Raw genomic sequence first — 18069 nt, forward strand, 5'->3', positions numbered from 1 at the left:
GAATATTAATTAAATAAATCAAACTAATATGTAAATAAAATTAAATAGAAAGCCATGGTTTACGTATCGTGTAGAGATTAAACAGCATTTTGCCATGACTGCATCAGATGTTTTGCACAAGAAAATAATTATTTAGCATTTCAGTCTTTTCCAAGATGCTAATGCTTTGCTATGCTGATCCTGTGTGTGTCTGTGTGTGTGTTAACTTCTGAACTCTTTCAAAAGTTACTGCATTGTTCAGAAACTTGAGGACAATACATTATTACTTTTTTATTATTATTTTCCACAGAAAGCTTGCATTCTTTTTGCATCAAGGACTTCAGTTAAGATTAAAACTAAAATATGAGCTATTCAGCTCAATATCCCCAAATCAATTTGTCTGAGTAGGAAATTAGCGGAACCAGTCCTAAAGTTAATGGAATCACCCCTATTCAGATTATTAGGTATCCCCTTGGCCCTCACGGGTTGTCTTGGACTAATTTGGCATACGGATATGAAGCATTATATAATGATGAAAAAAAAAAATCATTTTTTTTCTAGACATCCAAGACCCACTGAAGTCATTGAGAGTGGAATTTATCTGATGAAATGGAGAAGTCTACATCTTAACTAGATACTCTAAGCTTTTGTTTATCATTAATGAAAGAAAACAGGCAATTGCAATATGTGATTCATCTGAACTAAGGTATCTACTTAAAATAAGATATCTACTGTAAAATGATATTGTAAAGTTGGGACTGTTCAACCTGGAGAAGAGAAGGCTCGGGGGGATCTTATAAATCTATATAAATACCTGAAGGGAGAGTGCAAAAAGGAGGGAGCCAGGCTCTTTCCAGGGGTGCCCACTGACAGGACCAGAGGCAATGGGCACAAACTGTAGCACAGGAGTTTCCCTCTGAACATCAGAAAACACTTTGTTACTTACAGGTTGCTCCACTGTGGAGTCTCCATCCTTGGAGATATTCAAAAAACATCCAGACAAGATCCTGGACAACTGGCCCTAGTTGTCCCTGCTTGAGCAGGGTGGTTGGACCAGATGACCTCCAGAGAACCCTTCCAACATCAACCATTCTGTGATTCAGTGATATAAGAATCATGTTGGTCAAGAAACAGTGAATCAAAGGAAGATAAGATAGCAAAAGCAAAAATCTCTATTATTCTAAGATACTTTGTGGTCTATTTGGAAATTAAAAATTGTGTTGTGCATATTCCTAGGATTATAATGGTTGTGGTTTTTTGTGGGTTTTTTTAAACTATATTTCAGAGTTGTCACAGAGAAAAATGTGAGTGCATGGGTACTGAAGAGAAGTAGGAAGAAGCAATAGTTAAGCCCCAAATAACATGCCACCTAAATATAATCATGAGACAAAGATCAAGTTCAGACAGATTAGGGTGATCAAGGTATGAAAGAATGAGTCAAAAAGTCAGCGCTGGTCAAGATGGCAAGTGTTCTGTGTTCTGTGCATAACACAGTAAAAGTTTTCTCTTCTTGATTTTTATTCATATTCTGCAGTAGTTCTATGAAAAGAACATTTATTAATATCAGTGGGAGTCCTGTATACAGGACAGCTGCAGAATATACTATTAAGAACTGTGGTGCAGACTGAAGAAAGGAATTTTATCTTTCATTAAGGACTACATTGCAGCATTTCTCATCCTTTAAAATAGACTTTCAAGAAAAATTGTTCTACTCTGTGTCCTGATTTCTTTCATTGTCTAATTTTTATAGGTGCATTCCATCTAGCCCTTTCTCTCTACAATTTCATTTTTCTTACTTGCACTCTTTTGATGCTCAATTTTTTTCTGTCCTCCATCACACCTGAAATTGCAGACGAGTAAACTGTGGTCAAGCACCTTTGTTCTCCCTTGGAAAAACAATAACTTAAAACTCTTCTATTTAATTGATTCTCATAAGTCTCATGCTTAAATTTATTTTTATATTTATATATATTTTTTATTACTGCGCTTGCTTGTCACTTTTTCTGCCTATGATTTAGCCTTAAATAGATATTGCTATGAAAACCACCTGCTGTCTATTCTGATGAAAAGTGTAAAGGTATTGTGGTGGAGTAGAACACCATTGAGATAACCTGTACATACTGGACTGTTCAAACTAGAAGTGAAACAACCTCTGCAACACCCTGGTCTATGTGAAGCTAATTTAATATTGTCAGCCAAAGAAAAGACAAAAATGTCTCTCCCTTATCATCTTCTTAAGGATTTGGTATAATTATAAGTCATAAATTACAGCACAATATGGCACTATATAGTACCAACAGTAAAGTTAGAATGAAGAGTGGACCTATGGAAGCAAAGGAATAAAAGAAAAGGTTTAAATAGGGGACTCAGGTAAAAATGCCAAGCTATACAATTACACTATATTCATAGCTGTTGAGAAGAGTGCAAAAGAAATTTAAAGATACTTAAGGAAATTTAGGTCTTAGAAAGAATGAGGGATGTATATTATATTAGTCTTATGTGAGAAACTCAAAAAGAAAAAGAATTAAGAGCAAGTTTGAGACTAGTGAGAGAATTTTGGAAGGTACTTAGAATCCCAGTGAACAGGGTTGTAATAGTAATCTCAGACCCAAAGCTGAGGGGAAGGCTATTAAGAACTTGATTTCAACTTAGAGAAAGAAATTTGTATTTTCTAAGATACAGATTTATATCAAATCTTCATGATGTGTTTATAAGAAAGAAAAAAAAAATTTGTAAACCAGAAACAGATCTGGAAGAAAAAACAGACCTAAACAGACAGAACTAATATATCTCTAAGAAAAAAAAATTGAGTGGAAGTATCAAGGAAGAAATGAAGTATAAACATACTGCGTATAATGATGAAGATCTTTCATGGGAAACTGATGAAGCTGTACCTTCATCTAATAATGAGATTGTCTTAGACACAAGTTGAGCCCTTATTATTCACAAAATGGATGCTAGTGGAACAAATAATAAAAAGTCAGAAGTTACACTAAAATTTTGGAAGGAAAAAAGTAACATTTTGAGCCTAAGTAGAATTCAGATCATACAGCACGCAAATTATTCTCTCAAAATACTAAAAGCCATTGTGGAATAAAAATACCAAAACACAATTAGGAAGTTTAAACTTTATACTTCCCAGACAACTGGTCAGTAGAAATTAGTGAAGAAATGATTTGTCATGGTGAAGTGCTCAGAATGTGTAGTTTTATGTAAGTACCTAAAATACATGTATATTTCTTAAAAATACGTATTTAACTTGCTGAAAAGAATATTTTATATGCAATGTAGTTTCTGAGAATGAGCTGTGGCCTTTCCTCTGCCTTTTTTCTTTTTCTGTACCGCTGAAAGCAGAAGCAGAATTGAAGAAGAATTTAATTTTGAATGTAAAATCTTACTGTCATGGTTTAACACCAGCTGGCAACTAAGCAACACACAGCTGCAACACACAGCTCACTCCCCTCAGTTGGGATGGAGGAGAGAATCAGAAGAGTAAAACTGAGAAAACTCCTGGGTTGAGACAAAATATAGTTTAATAGGTAAAGCAAAAGCCGCATACACAAGCAAAGCAAAACAAGAAATTCATTTACTATTTCCCATCGGCAGCCATCTCCAGGGAAGCAGGGCTCCATCAGGCATAATTGTTACTTGGGAAGACAAACGCCATCACTCCAAACGTCCCCCCCTTCCTTCTTCTTCTCCCTGCTTTTATTGCTGAGCATGACGTCATATGGCATGGGATATCCCTTTGGTCAGTTGGGGTCAGCTGTCCCGGCTGTGTCCCCTCCCAACTCCTTGTGCACCCCCAGCCTACTTGCTGGTGGGGCGGTGTGAGAAGCAGAAAAGGCTTTGACTCTGTGTAAGCACTGCTCAGCAGTAACTAAAACACCCCTGCTTTACCAACACTGTTTCCAGCACAAATCCAAACCATAGCCCCATACTAGCTACTATGAAGAAAACTAACTCTACCCCAGCCAAAACCAGCACACTTACAAAAAATAACTTCTTGTTGTTGTTGTTGTTGTTGAACAGTCCTTTAATTACTATTTTTTTCCATAATTAAAAAAAAAGGGTATTTAAAATATCAAGCCAGATGAAGGATTTTGATTAGGTAAAATCTTCAGGAGTTTATGTTGTCTAATAATAATTAAACTGTTTCATTATGAAATACATTAAATTTTTAATAGAGCTATAAAATGGTAGACCTTGGATACGAAAAAAATCATAAAACAGGATTCCTGTTGATCTTGAAGAGTGGTAAATGAATAAAGCTTTGTGTATGGACAGTTCTGGATAGATGCATGTTTTTATACAATGCTTTCTAAGTCCTCTAAGCCAACCTGGCGTAAGTCAGCTTCATTCCAGTAGCCAAATAAATGGTATTAGCATTAGCAATTCAATATATTTGAGGAAGCAGGTTTCAGTTGCAGCAGACTGTCAGATGTTCATCCTGCTGGCACACCAAAGCAGACAAACACAGGACAGCCATGTCCAGAATACAACATTTTTACAAATCTAAGCCTAAATTCACATTCCTTGCCTCTTAGCAAAGCCTGACAGCCTGAGTACAATGACAGTGTCATTAGTTTTTATTATATTCATAGCACTACTTCTGGTGATTGCTGAAGGCTTTTTTGTCAAATACAGTTTATGTCATTCATTCTTGCTTATAGGCAACATCAATGAGCAGCAGGCTAGTGCAATGCATCTAAACATGATAACTCTTTGCATTCATATCACTAACAATGATTTTCATATCACTAACAATGCCCTAATAAGTCTTCAGAAGGATCTCACTGAATTAGATAATATCAACCCAAAGTAAAACTGAGCAGATAAAATCACAGAGAAGTTGTCTGATGTTATAGAACAAATCAATGGCAGAGAAAATAAGAGCTCAGGAACTCTGAATTTGAATAAGCAATCCCTCGGCCACATTGGAGGTGATATCTTTGTGCTGTTAGAATGATTTTATGCAATTTGCAAGAGTGGATGATGTTTTACAAATACGTAAAAAAGACAGGTCCTCTAGTAAGGATGACTTCATTTCAAAGGTCAAACACAAGGACAGAAGGCAGTTTCTCAACAGAAAAGCAAGGTTATTGAATAATAATGTTATGAATACAAAGTTCTAGCTCTGTTATAATGGCAGCTATATCAGAGCAGCAGATGAGGCATGGAAAAGGGTGCTATAGAGTCTGAACAGGAGAATATTTAGTAGTTTCCAACAACAAAGAAAGAAAAAGCATATACTTTTCCATGGTGATCCCAGGATCCATGGCAAAATGGGCAATTCAGTCTCTATGGGATGAGGTTCTATACGGCATGGACAATAAGATGGGCATATCTGCCACATGCAAACTCCTGAAAGCACAAGTCTCAGCTTTCAGAGTTGCAGCACATACAGAAACAACAGCACATACACAAACAACAGCACAACACATTGCAGTAGATCTGATGTGTATGGTATTGGCTAAGTCTTTCGTGCACACTCTATGGGATGCATTCAAAGACCTTGGATCTGATCGTAGACATGGACTGCAAAGTAAAATAATCTCTTCTGTCAGTTTTGCATGCACTCTTGCCCTCTTAAGCATGCAGAAAAAGAATCCTGCATATTCACAAAATGCTTGCTTCATGATTTTCCTGCTAGCAAAGATTTTGGCAACTGATTGCGATGAATACAACACATCCATTCTTACCCCATTATCTTCAGCAAGTAGTAACAACAATGTTATGCCTTTGCTATGAAACTAGAGAATTCTTTTGACAGGTATTGATAAGGTTCATGTTAATAGCAAGCTCTATTGTCTTCAGAAATTTCTTTCACTTAATTATTAAAAAATAAGTCAGTGAGCCTGTATTTGAAATCCTCAGTGAGCTGCATAGATGCTGTTAGTTATGAGATTTTTTTTTTTCATTAAACGTAGAGCAGAAAGTCTGAATTCAGAGGATGAAGTCACCCAGGACACTGGGTACAAGACAGAAAATAAATCCCCAACAGATTCTTTTGGACTCCAAGTGCTCAATCAAAATTAATTAAGGTTGAGCTGCATAATCTGATCACAGAAGGGCACCCAAAATCACAAATACTTGGAAAAATACTTTCTCACATAGATTATATCATCTGTTAAATTATGTATCTTACATTAAAATGGTAAATGCTTCTTTTTAATGTGTTGTCAAGGTAAACCAGAAGGCAGTTTTTAAAAGTAATTGACAGATAAATAACTCTAAATCTGGAAATAATATATATTAACTTTTTAATTTTTTGCATTTGTTAGTGGTGCTAATATCTTCATTATTTTCAGTGTTTGACTTTTTGATTGTCTCTCATATATTTTTCTTTATTTAATTAAGTCTTCTTCACATAGTTTCTTCACTGCATAAAACAAACTCAATTCTTCCTCAGCTCAGCCACAAACCAAATGTATTTTAATTTGGATTTAAGAAAAACAAGTAGTTGATTCAGAATATGTCAAAAAGCAGAGAGATTTTTTTTTCCCCTTGGATCAGTTCTAAAATGTATTCATTCATTATGCATACTATAAATATAAAAGTGGAACCCAGAAGTAATAAGGACAGAATTAAATTGCAGGGTGCCATGTGTGGTTCCTTTTATAGCTGCATTCATATTGATTACATGTAATTTTTATAGCAGACCTCTTTTAACTGTATAGGTGAAGATGGCAATTAGGAGTCTGCTGTTTTTCTTTATGTTGCTATAAGATATCCAGGGTATGATAGGTTTTTGTATAATTCCTTCCATTCTCTTACCCTTTTAACCTTCAGATTAAATACTAAACATCTGTGATTCATTCTCTTTTTTTTCCCCCAAGAACTATAGCAGTTAAAAAGTGCATGTGATTTTATTTTTTTTTCCTAGTACTTTACAATATACATAAAAACGTGGACATATGAATGCTAGTTTAAAAAAAAATAATTCTTGGGAATGGTTGCTAAAAGATTTTATGGTAGCCCCTAAATAATGCAGAACCAGCAGCACATCACTGTTCTTAGATAAACTCATTAGAAAACTTCACACCTTGCTCATGATGAGGACAGAGCCAGAGCAGAATCACCTCTACTTGCATATGCTCTCTTTGTAGCTGAGCTTGCAAGCTTTACAGAGTCTGTATGGCTTGTGTCCTCACTGGAATAAGTCACTACAAATATTTTTCATTGTCACTTCTGTTGACCAAGTCTATTTTTAATGACAGCTCAAGTGTTGGCCCCCATCTTAGAGACTATCAAGATCCCGCGCATCATAACCCCACCTATGACCTACAGTTTTTTTCTGAGGCTATGTAACTCATAAAGTGAAGCCACAAAAAGGTAATATCTGGAGGGAAAGATAACTCATTTTTTAAGCGATCCAGATAATGGAAGCATTTCCAGTTTAGCTGGAAGATCAAGTGTGTGTGTGTGTGTGCACGCGCGCGCTCTCTGAAAAACATTTGATGGCGATTCTTTATGTCTGCACTATCTAAATGACAAAAGTATAAATTCAAAACAGTACTGAAATAAATAAGTATTCCACACAAGTATGGATGGAAAAAAAAAAAAAGAAGAGCTTAGCTCTGTGAAGTCCACAAGAAGACTTTTCTGTCTGCCTAAATTATCTGGGAACCACTTGTATACTGTGTGATATCTGCTATAGAGCATCTTAAAGTATATGAAAAAGTTGTTTCCTAATAGCACTCATCTCTTGAAATGGTGTACATCTCTTATTAAGAAGATTTTTGCAAACATGTTAAGAAACATTTTTTTCAGTGCCTCAGTCAGAAACATGAGTGTAAGTATGCACGTATGTTGCTCATAGTTCAGTCCCTGTGGGTGTTTTAAAAAATTGTCTCAGAAAATAAAATAGACATTGTTTAGGGGTATTCAGAGCTCAAATTGTCTCCATTTTCCATAGGTTTAAGTGTATATTTTATGCATAGATATTCTGTAGATATAGGGGGGTTTAAATCTTTTTCTTTTCACATTGTTTACAGTAACATATTTCCTAATCTACTGGAAATACTGTCCTTTAAGGGCCAACTGCTGTTTCTTCTGATACGCTTGGATATTTTGTCATTGACACCAAGTTTGGATACTTACCATACACATCCTCTCTACGGAAAAGGTGGAAGTCCTGAATGCCTTCTTTCCCTCAGTGTTAGCAAGACCAGCCTTCGGGAATTCCAGGTCCTAGAGACCAGGGGGAAGGGTTGGAGCAAGGAAGATGTACTCTTGCTGGAAGAGGATCAGGTCAGGAAATACTTAAGCAAACTGAACACACATCAGTCCATGGACCCTGTTGGGATGCACCAACAGGTGCTCTAGGTGGCCCTGTTTGAGCAGGGGGGTCAGATGACCTTCAGAGGTTCCTTCTAGCCTCAATCATTCCGTGATTCCTCTGTGTTATAGCTGCACCCTTCTGGTTGGCAGACTCAGTAATTTATTCTCTTCAGAAAGAAACCTGTAGTTTGTAGTTAGAGGTGGAAAGTGGAAAATACTGAACTATTCATCTGAATAAAAATAAAAGTTTAGTTATTTGTCCTCAAGCAATAGTACTTATATTAAATAGAAATTTATGCATTCTGAGAAACAGTTCTCTGTTCTTAACTGCTCTTTTTTTCTTTTTTTTTTTTTTCCCCCCATAATAAAGTTGTGATGTACATTTGTGTGCCCTCAGAACAGTCTTTGGAATAGTTTGGACACTCTTCTTACCTTTCTCCTCCTCTTTTTGGGAAGCTGTTTTTCTGTTTGCCAGGTCAGCTACCTTGGCCAAAGTCGAGTTCCCTTCCTAGTTATTGTTAACTGATCTCAGATGAAGTAATATGTAAATATCCATGATCTCATTCTGCCTTCTTATTTGTCTTTTGTAATACCATATAAAACACTTATGAGTGTGGAGGCCATGGTACGAGGCCCTTTTGTCCTGAATGTTTAATGCCTGATATACAAAAAACCCCATTATTGTACTTGGGGACATCACAGTAACAAGCTGGCATGATGAGCAATGGATTCTACCCTGCCATCTAGACCTGCTGAACAACAAGGTTTTGGCAGAGCAAAGGAGATTTCAAACTAAGAAGGAGCAAAGCAGGTGGCTCTGCTGGTCCTTACAACCAAAAGACAAGTCGAAATTCAAACAGTTTCATTGCTTGAAAATGGTACAGTCAGTCATGAAGGATTGGAATCATAGAATATCTCCAGTTGGAGGGGACCCATAGAAGTCCAACTCCCTGCTCCTCACAGGACTACCTAAAACTAAACCATATGACTAAGAGCATCATCCAGACGCTCCTTGAATTCTGACAGGCTTGGTGCTGTGACCACTTCCCTGGGGAGCCTATTCCAGTGACTAACCACTCTTATCAGTGAAGAATCTTTTCCTAATGTGCAATCGGAACTTCCCCTGATGCAGCTTCATACCATTTCCACGTGTCCTATCACCGGTGACTAGAGAGAGGAGATCAGCACCTCCCCCTCTGCTGCCCTACTTGAGGAGGTTGTAGACTGATGAGGTCACTCCTCAGCCTTCTCTTCTCTAAGGTGCAACAAGCAAATGACCTCAGCCGCCCCTCGGAAGTCTTGCCCTCAAGGCTTTTCACCATCTTGGGTCATCCTCCTCTGGACACACTCTAATAGTCTGATGTCCTTCTTGCATTGAGATGCCCAAAACTGCACATAGTACTTGAGGTGGGGCCTCGCCAATGCAGTGTAGAGTGGGACAATCACCTCCCTCAACTAGCTGCTATACTGTGCTTCATGCACCCCAGGGCAGGTTGACCCTTTTGGCTGCCAGGGCACACTGTTGACTCATATTCAACTTGCTATCAACCCAAACCTCCAGATCTCTTTTCACGGGGCTGGTCTCCAGCCTCTCAACCCCCAGTTTGTACGTATAACCAGAATTATCCTGTCCCAGGTGCAGGATCTGGCACTTGCTCTTGTTAAATTTCATACAGTTGGTGATTTCCCAGCTCTTCAGTTTATCCAGATCTCTCTGTAAGGCCTCTCTACCCTGGAGGAAGTCCACAGCTCCTCCTAATTTAGTATCATCAGCAAACTTATTTAATATACATTTGACTTCTGCATCCAGATCATGTATAAAAACATTAAAGAGCACTGACCCTAAAGTTGAGCCCTGGAGAACCCCACTGGTGACCACCCACCAGCCTGATGTAACCCCATTTACTGTAACTCTTTGAGCCCGACCTGTCAGCCAATTGTTCACACAACATATTACGGACTTGTCTAGATTTATGCTGGATTTATGCTGTGTGATTTCACAGTCAGTGCAAATAATCTGGTTGAATGATGCAATGTTGTGAAACAAATGACACATGGTGGGGAGGGAGCAAGTAACAAGGAAAATGAGTAAGAAATGTAATTGTGGGGAGGACAGAACCGGGGGCAGAATGCAATAAGGCAAATGATGCCCTCTTTTCTCATTAAAATGAAAGCCAAGTAGGGAGGCTTCCCTGAAGATGAAATTGAGGCCTAATATCCAATGCTTTAAATGACAGGTGTACCTCTAGTTTTGTAAGAAGCTCCTCTGTAAAAAGGTTGGGTTTTTTTTTAATAGTTGTGCCTTTACACATTGTGTTACGCAGAGTCTGAGGTAAAGTACTAAGAAGCTGTTGTGTGCTGGTTTTGGCTGGGATGGGGTTAACTTTCTTCATAGCAGCTAGTATGGGGCTGTGTTTTGGATTTGGGCTGGAAACAGTGTTGATAAAGCAGGAATGTTTTAGTTACTGCTGAGCAGGGCTCACACAGCACCAAGGCCTTTTCTGCTCCTCACACCACCCCATCAGTGAGTGGACTGGGGGTGCACGGGAAGTTGGGAGGGGACACAGCCGGGACAGCTGACCCCAACTGACCAAAGGGATATTCCATACCATATGACGTCATGCTCAGTATATAAAGCTGGGGGAGGAAGAAGGAAGGGGGGGGCATTCGGAGTAATGGTGTTTGTCTTCCCGAGCAACCGCTACGCGTGATAGAGCCCTGCTTCCCTGCAGATAGCTGAACACCTGCCTGCCGACGGGAAGTGGTGAATGAATTCCTTCTTTTGCTTCGCTTCTCCGCGCGGTGTTTTTTGCTCTACCTATTAAACTGTTTTTATCTCAGCCCACGAGTTTTCTCACTTTTACCCTTCTGGTTCTCTCCCCCACCCCACCTGGGGGGAGTGAGTGAGCGGCTGTGTGGTGCTTAGTTGCCAGCTGGGCTTAAACCACGACATGTTGTTATGGGTAGGCAGCTGAAAGTGGACAAAGAAAACAGTGGGCCACATTCAGCACTGTAGAGCACAGAGTAGTCTTATTTGGTCACACATTAGCAGGAGAGCAAATAAACAAATAAAATATTCAAAGATACGTAGGAATTGATCAAATAAAAGCATTACCAAAGTACTGTGAACCATAACAGACGTGTTAATATATTTCATGTATTTTCCTGCTAGCAAGTTTGTATTAATAGTGCATGTATTCTGAACTGTGTGTTATTTTCTGTTTTACAGCACTTCAATAAAAGCTTGTGCAAGGCCCTTATGATGAGAAATGGGCAGTAAACAAGTACAGTCAACAGGTTAGCAGACAGAAAACAGGAAACATGAACAAACCCTTAAATGTAGATGGCAAGAATTTAAAAAATAAGTAAATAAATAAAAAAACCTCAAAGTGGAAGGTAAAAAGGGGTAAGACAAAAACAAGACATGAACACATACACAAAACAAAAGAATATTAAATAAATTAACAAAGAGTGAACTCTCCAGACACAAAAACAATTATAGACCAAGTACAACCCAAAACCACCTGCATATAAAATAAATTTCACATATCATTTCTATGGACCTTTGTTCTAAGGCCCTAAATGGTCAGAGGCAGCATAGTTATCTTCTCTTCCTCCAACTTCACAGTTATAGTTTTGTTTTGTTGGTTCCCCCTTGGCTCTTGTAGCCTTGTGGTGAACTGTGATATAAGGCAAAATAAATGCTTTTGTCTCTGTCTCCTATTACAGCTTTTTCCCTTGAGGGGAATGGCCATAGGAATTAACTTTTTCAGGAGTTATTGGGAGAATAAAGACTGCAAAAAGCCACTCACCATTTTTGCTCATGTAGAACTAAAGTACTAAAATCAGTGTAACTGCTGTTCGCAAGTCATCTGAATAAGGGCTTAGAACTGTCCTCTAACTAGTCTTAGTACATGGATCAAACACTGTGTAGGCTTATGTAAAAATGTGCCTACTGCTCCTGAAAAAATCTATTTCAAGACTCCCTGTCACAGGAACCCCTTCCATCTCATTCAATCCTTTTTCTCCTACAGTTATAGTTAGCACTCCTCGTCTTGCAGAGTCTCTTTCTTACACTAAGTCCATTGCCAGTTTTGATGATGGTCTGGCTTCTACTCCTCCACAACTTTTGGAATTTTTAATTTCCACCAGGTCATCCAATCTGCCATTTTTACCCTTCCATGCAGTGTTTAGGTTTACAGATCTGAGAAACAAATATCTTGACAGGGAAGGACATGAAATGAGCTCCCATTCCTTCAAGTTACTGCTACAGCACAAGGGCACTTTAAATCTCTCATGTTTTGGAATAACATATCAGCTCATGCTCAATGCTAACTGTACAAAGCAGTAAAAGAGGAATTTAATTTTTTTTTTCCAAGGGACACACGTTATTCAGTTAATTTGCTGCATTAAACTATTGCTTGTGAAATGCAAACTAATACAAACATCTGATATTAAGAATGACGCAGTATATCGCCTTCTGCTTTTAGGCCAAGAAACTTTTCAATGACAGGAAAAAAATCCCTGACATGGCTTACCCACATCTGTTAAAACATGTAGAAGTTGAAATTCTCCTGAATTCACAGCCTTTGGCCTTTCATCAGGAACTTCCTCTGCATATTTTCTGGAAGAATACTAAAACTGTCCTGAACATCTAGCACATCCTTGACTATGGAGCTGTTCTTCACTCTTGGAAAAATTTTGTAGTCTGAATTTGATCTCACTAGTTGAATAAGGCAGTGAAAAGAAACTGGTTACAGGGGTTTTGTCAAGAATCAGGACACAATGAAAGTGTGTATGCAGACTTGGAAATGTTTTGGGGTCCAGTAATACAGATTCAGATATCATTTCAGTGGAATGAGAACCTGAAAAGGCTTTGGAAATTCTGTAGCTTGGAAAAGATGTGCTGTGCTCTCTTCGCCTCCTCAAAGATGGTCACCTCACTGTGGCCACTCTGCTTAGCAAAGTCTGAACAGTGGGCTTGTGGGGGCAGCAGTGAATGTTTCGTTGGACACCCAAATATCACTCAATTTTCAGAATGGTTGCCTTTATGCAGAGTTGAATTGAAGTTAGCTTTATTATGCTTAACTTCATTCTGGTACTGAGGCATCAGTCAGTATCTCTGCAAAGTAGTGCTATGAATATGCATGAGAGTTTTAAGCTAGTGTTGGAATTGTGAATCTTTATGTAGTTTGTTATCTAAATGCTACTAAGTTTTCCTTAGACAAACTAGGAACACTGCTTGATGTGTGAGGTAAACAACGGATGGTAAATTGAATCATAGAATCATAGAATCATTTAGGTTGGAAAAGACATTTAAGATCATCAAATCCAACCATTAACCTAACACTGCCAAGTCCACCACTAAACCATGTCCCTAAGCACCACGTCTACACGTCTTTTATATACCTCCAGGGACGGTGACTCAAACACTTCCCTGGACAGCCTGTTCCAATGTTTGACCAATCTCTCAGTAAAGAAATTTTTCCTAATATCCAGCCTAAACCTCCCCTGGTGCAACTTGAGGCCATTTCCTCTTGTCCTATCACTTGTCACTTGGGAGAAGAGACCAACACCCACCTCTCTACAGCCTCCTTTCAGGTACTTGTAGAGCGTGATAAGGTCTCCCCTGAGCCTTCTCTTCTCCAGGCTAAACAACCCCAGCTCTCTCAACCACTCCTTATAAGACTTACGCTCCAGACCCTCACAAGGTTTGTTGCTCTTCTTTGGATGTGCTCCAGCACTTCAATGTCTTTCTTGTAGTGAGGGGCCCAAAACTGAACACAGGATTCGAGGTGCAGCCCCACCAGCGCCAGTACAGGGGACAATCACTTCCCTACTCCTGCTGGCCACACTGTTTCTGATCCAGGCCAGGATGCCGTTGGCCTTCTTGGCCACCTGGGCACACTGCTGGCTCATATTCAGCCGTCTGTCAATCAACACCCCCAGGTCCCTTTCTGCAGGGCAGCTTTCCAGCCACTCATCCCCAAGCCTGTAACATTGAATGGGGTTGTTGTGACCCAAGTGCAGGACCCGGCACTTGGCCTTGTTAAACCGCATACAATTGGCCTGGGCCCATCGATCCAGCCTGTCCAGATCCCTCTGCAGAGCCTTCCTACCCTCAAGCAGATCAACACTCCTGCTTAACTTGGTGTCATCTCCAAACTTACTGAGGGTACATTCAATCCCCTCATCCAGATCATTGATAAAGATCTTAAACAGAACTGGCCCTAATACTGAGCCCTGGGGAACACCACTTTGTGACTGGCCACCAACTGGATTTAACTCCATTCACCACCACTCTTTGGGCTCAGCCATCCAGACAGTTTTTTACCCAGTGAAGAGTACGCCCATCCAAGCCATGAGCAGTCAGTTTCTCCAGGAGAATGCTGTGGGAAATGGTGTCAAAGGCTTTACTAATGTCCAGGAAAACAACATCCAAAAATCCAGGTGACAGTCTCAGTACTGTAAAAAACATATGGGATCATAAAGAGCAATCGTTATACATATATATATAGTCCTATAGTTTCTTGACTCCCAGGACCATTCTAGGAACCCCAAAATCCTGGAAAACTTTGTGGCTTTTGAAACCTCTTGGACTCTAAGTTATCTGACAAGGCTTTCCAGCTCGCACAAAATGAATTTGGGGTTTCTAAAACCTCCAATGCACCCAGAGTCTTCTTTTTCTGAGATGGCAATAGAAACGAGGAAATCTTGAGTGCTGGGGCTCTCAGAACCCCAGAAGTATCATAACTGTTTTGAAAATGAAACAGGGTTTTTTATTATAACTGATATTATAGGGTGTTCAGGTTCTTAGCTCCTTACCATGGATGACTGGATTATCACATCTTTGACTGTATGCTCGTCATGGATTTAACTGCTTAAATTAGGTTGTGCTGGGCTTGCCACAGTATGGCAAACCATGAAAACTCAGGTTCTGTATCACAAAACCTGCTTGCAGTAATATCCTGTGTGTAATAAAAACCATTATAGTTAACATAAGAAAGCTGAAAGTGTTGCCCCTCACGACTGTAGAAAGGACGCAGATAACTCTTCTATTCTATGTATAAGGTTGTTTGAATAAAGTTAGTCATGTTTCAGCACTTTTTGTTGCTATTGAAAGAGATGCGTATAAACAGATAATCCACATGGTAGCTTTATCCTCAGGTTAATCCCTCCTGATTTTCTGATGAAAGCCAAATGAGTATTCATAAAGAGTTTAAAAATATTTTTTCCTGTTAATTATAATAATCTTACATAGTGTTTTAACAAAAGTTGCCGTTTTGCACCAAAATTATAAAATACAATGCACACAGTAATGGCAAGTTAATATCAGGACCATCTAATATCTCTGCACCAGGACCACCTACAGAAAATTTGGTCTAGCATACCTTCTCCTTATCCCTAATGCAACACTCCTTTTAACTTACAGTTTCCATATAAAAAAAACTAGTTAACATGCTGGAAAGGCTTAATATTCCAATCAGAAAATAGATCCAAAGCTTAGAACAGATTTGTGAAACTTTCAAATGCTCTACAGCCTTGGAAGGTCTGTGATGACAGCCTTAGAGTCTGTGCCCTCTGTCCCATAGACATCAGTCTTTCACGAGGCTACAAAAAATAAAGCAAACTTTGCCTTTAATCTTGCATAAGAGGTTTCCTGACAAATGAGCTCCCTTTATCAATCCACCCCGAGGTATAATGCTCTATAAAAAAGGAACAGATGAGTAGGATGTTATGCTAAAAGTAGGTTAAGAAGTACATGCACAAGCTAGAAAGAATTTCAGAAGGACAATCCCAATCTAATGGTTATCACATCTGATTTTTCTTCTTACACCCTCAGTGAATGACACAGACCACCCTAGAACTCAGTTGCTGGTTTGACACAAGCAGTACATCATAAGTTGTTCAAAGTACTTTTACTAACTTCTCTTGTGAAAGCAAATTCAAAGCTACTCTTCTGCCTGTACTGATTTAGGAGTCTTCCCAAAGTGACTTTTTCCCCCCTCTGTTACTGGATGTAAGTTGTACTTTACTGAATCAAGAATATACTACAATTTTATTCTTTCACATTAAAAAACTTGCTTTAAAAAAACCAAACAAAATAATCTAAAGGTAAGATTTCAGAAGACCAGACTTGCCTGCTTGTCCTTTGGAGGAGGTATTTAAGCTTATGACAAAGTAAAGGCAAGGCGTGAAGTCTAGGTTCTGCTATTACTTTAATTCACATTTTGCAACTCCTGCTTGTCATGTTTGAAATTTTGGTGGTTGTTACTTCTTTTATCCCTTTCTTCCTAATTCACTTATACAATATCCGTGTTTATATCAATAATGTTTTCTTTATCTCTAGACTTTTCATTTCCTAACTCTTTCCTTCTTTCCTTCCTTCCTTTCTTTCTTTCTTTCTTTCTTCCTTTCTTCCTTTCTTCCTTTCTTCCTTTTGTCAATGTTTGTGCTTTTTTTGGTGAACTAATTATATTAATTTTGTTCTTTCCAATTGCCGCTGGAATTGTTTCACAGATAACAAGGCTGTTGGATGGCATTTTTTGACCTGACCTTTGGCTTTTGCCACACTACAGAACAAAAAATAAAGCAACGATTTTCATCTTTTATCTCAATATATGAAATATATTTTGTATATATATTAAGTCAGAAATGATCTTGTTCACAGAATCACAGATTCACTAAGGTTGGAAAAGACCTGTATGATCATCAAGTCCAACCAAAAAAAAAAAAAAAAAAGGAAAAAGAAAAAAAAACACCACACCAAAAACCAACCCACCCAATACCACACAGCACCATGCCCATCAAGCCACATCCCACAATGCCACATCCACACGCTCCTTGAATACCTCCAGGGAGGGTGACTCTACCACCTCCCTGGGCAGCCTGTTCCAATGTTTCACTACTCTCTCAGTATAGAACTTTTTCCTAATATCTAGCCTGAACCTCCCCTGGCGCAACTTGAGGCCATTTCCCCTAGTCCTGTCACTAGTCATTTGGGAGAAGAGACCAACACCCACCTCTCTGCAACCTCCTTTCAGGTAGTTGTAGAGAGTGATAAGGTCTCCCCTCAGCCTTCTCTTCTCCAGGCTAAACAACCCCAGCTCCCTCAGCCGCTCCTCATAAGACTTGTGCTCCAGACCCCTCACCAGCTTCGTTGCCCTTCTCTGGACACGCTCCAGCACCTCAATGTGCTTCTTGTAGTGAGCGGGCCAAAACTGAACACAGTATTCGAGGTGCGGCCTCACCAGAGCCGAGTAGAGGGGCACGATCACCTCCCTGCTCCTGCTGGCCACACCATTTCTGATACAAGCCAGGATGCCGTTGGCCTTCTTGGCCACCTGGGCACACTGCTGGCTCATATTCAGCCGGGTGTCAATCAACACCCCCAGGTCCTTTTCTGCGGGAGAGCTTTCCAGCCACTCGTCCCCAGGCCTGTAGCGTTGCCTGGGGTTGTTGTGGCCAAAGTGTAGAACCCGGCACTTGGCCTTATTGAACTTCATCCGGTTGGCCTCAGCCCATTGATCCAGCCTGTCCAGATCCCTCTGCAGAGCCTTCCTACCCTCAGGCAGATCAACACTCCCGCCCAACTTGGTGTCGTCTGCAAACTTGCTGAGGGAGCACTTTATCCCCTCATCCAGATCATCAATAAAGACATTAAACAAGACCGGCCCCAAAACTGAGCCCTGGGGGACTCCGCTTGTGACCGGCCACCAGCTGGATTTCACTCCATTCACCACAACTCCCTGGGCTCGGCCATCCAGCCAGTTTTTTACCCAGCGAAGAGTGTACCTGTCTAAACCA

Source organism: Gavia stellata, chromosome 1 (assembly GCF_030936135.1).
Source record: "Gavia stellata isolate bGavSte3 chromosome 1, bGavSte3.hap2, whole genome shotgun sequence".
NCBI classification, from domain to species: domain Eukaryota; kingdom Metazoa; phylum Chordata; class Aves; order Gaviiformes; family Gaviidae; genus Gavia; species Gavia stellata.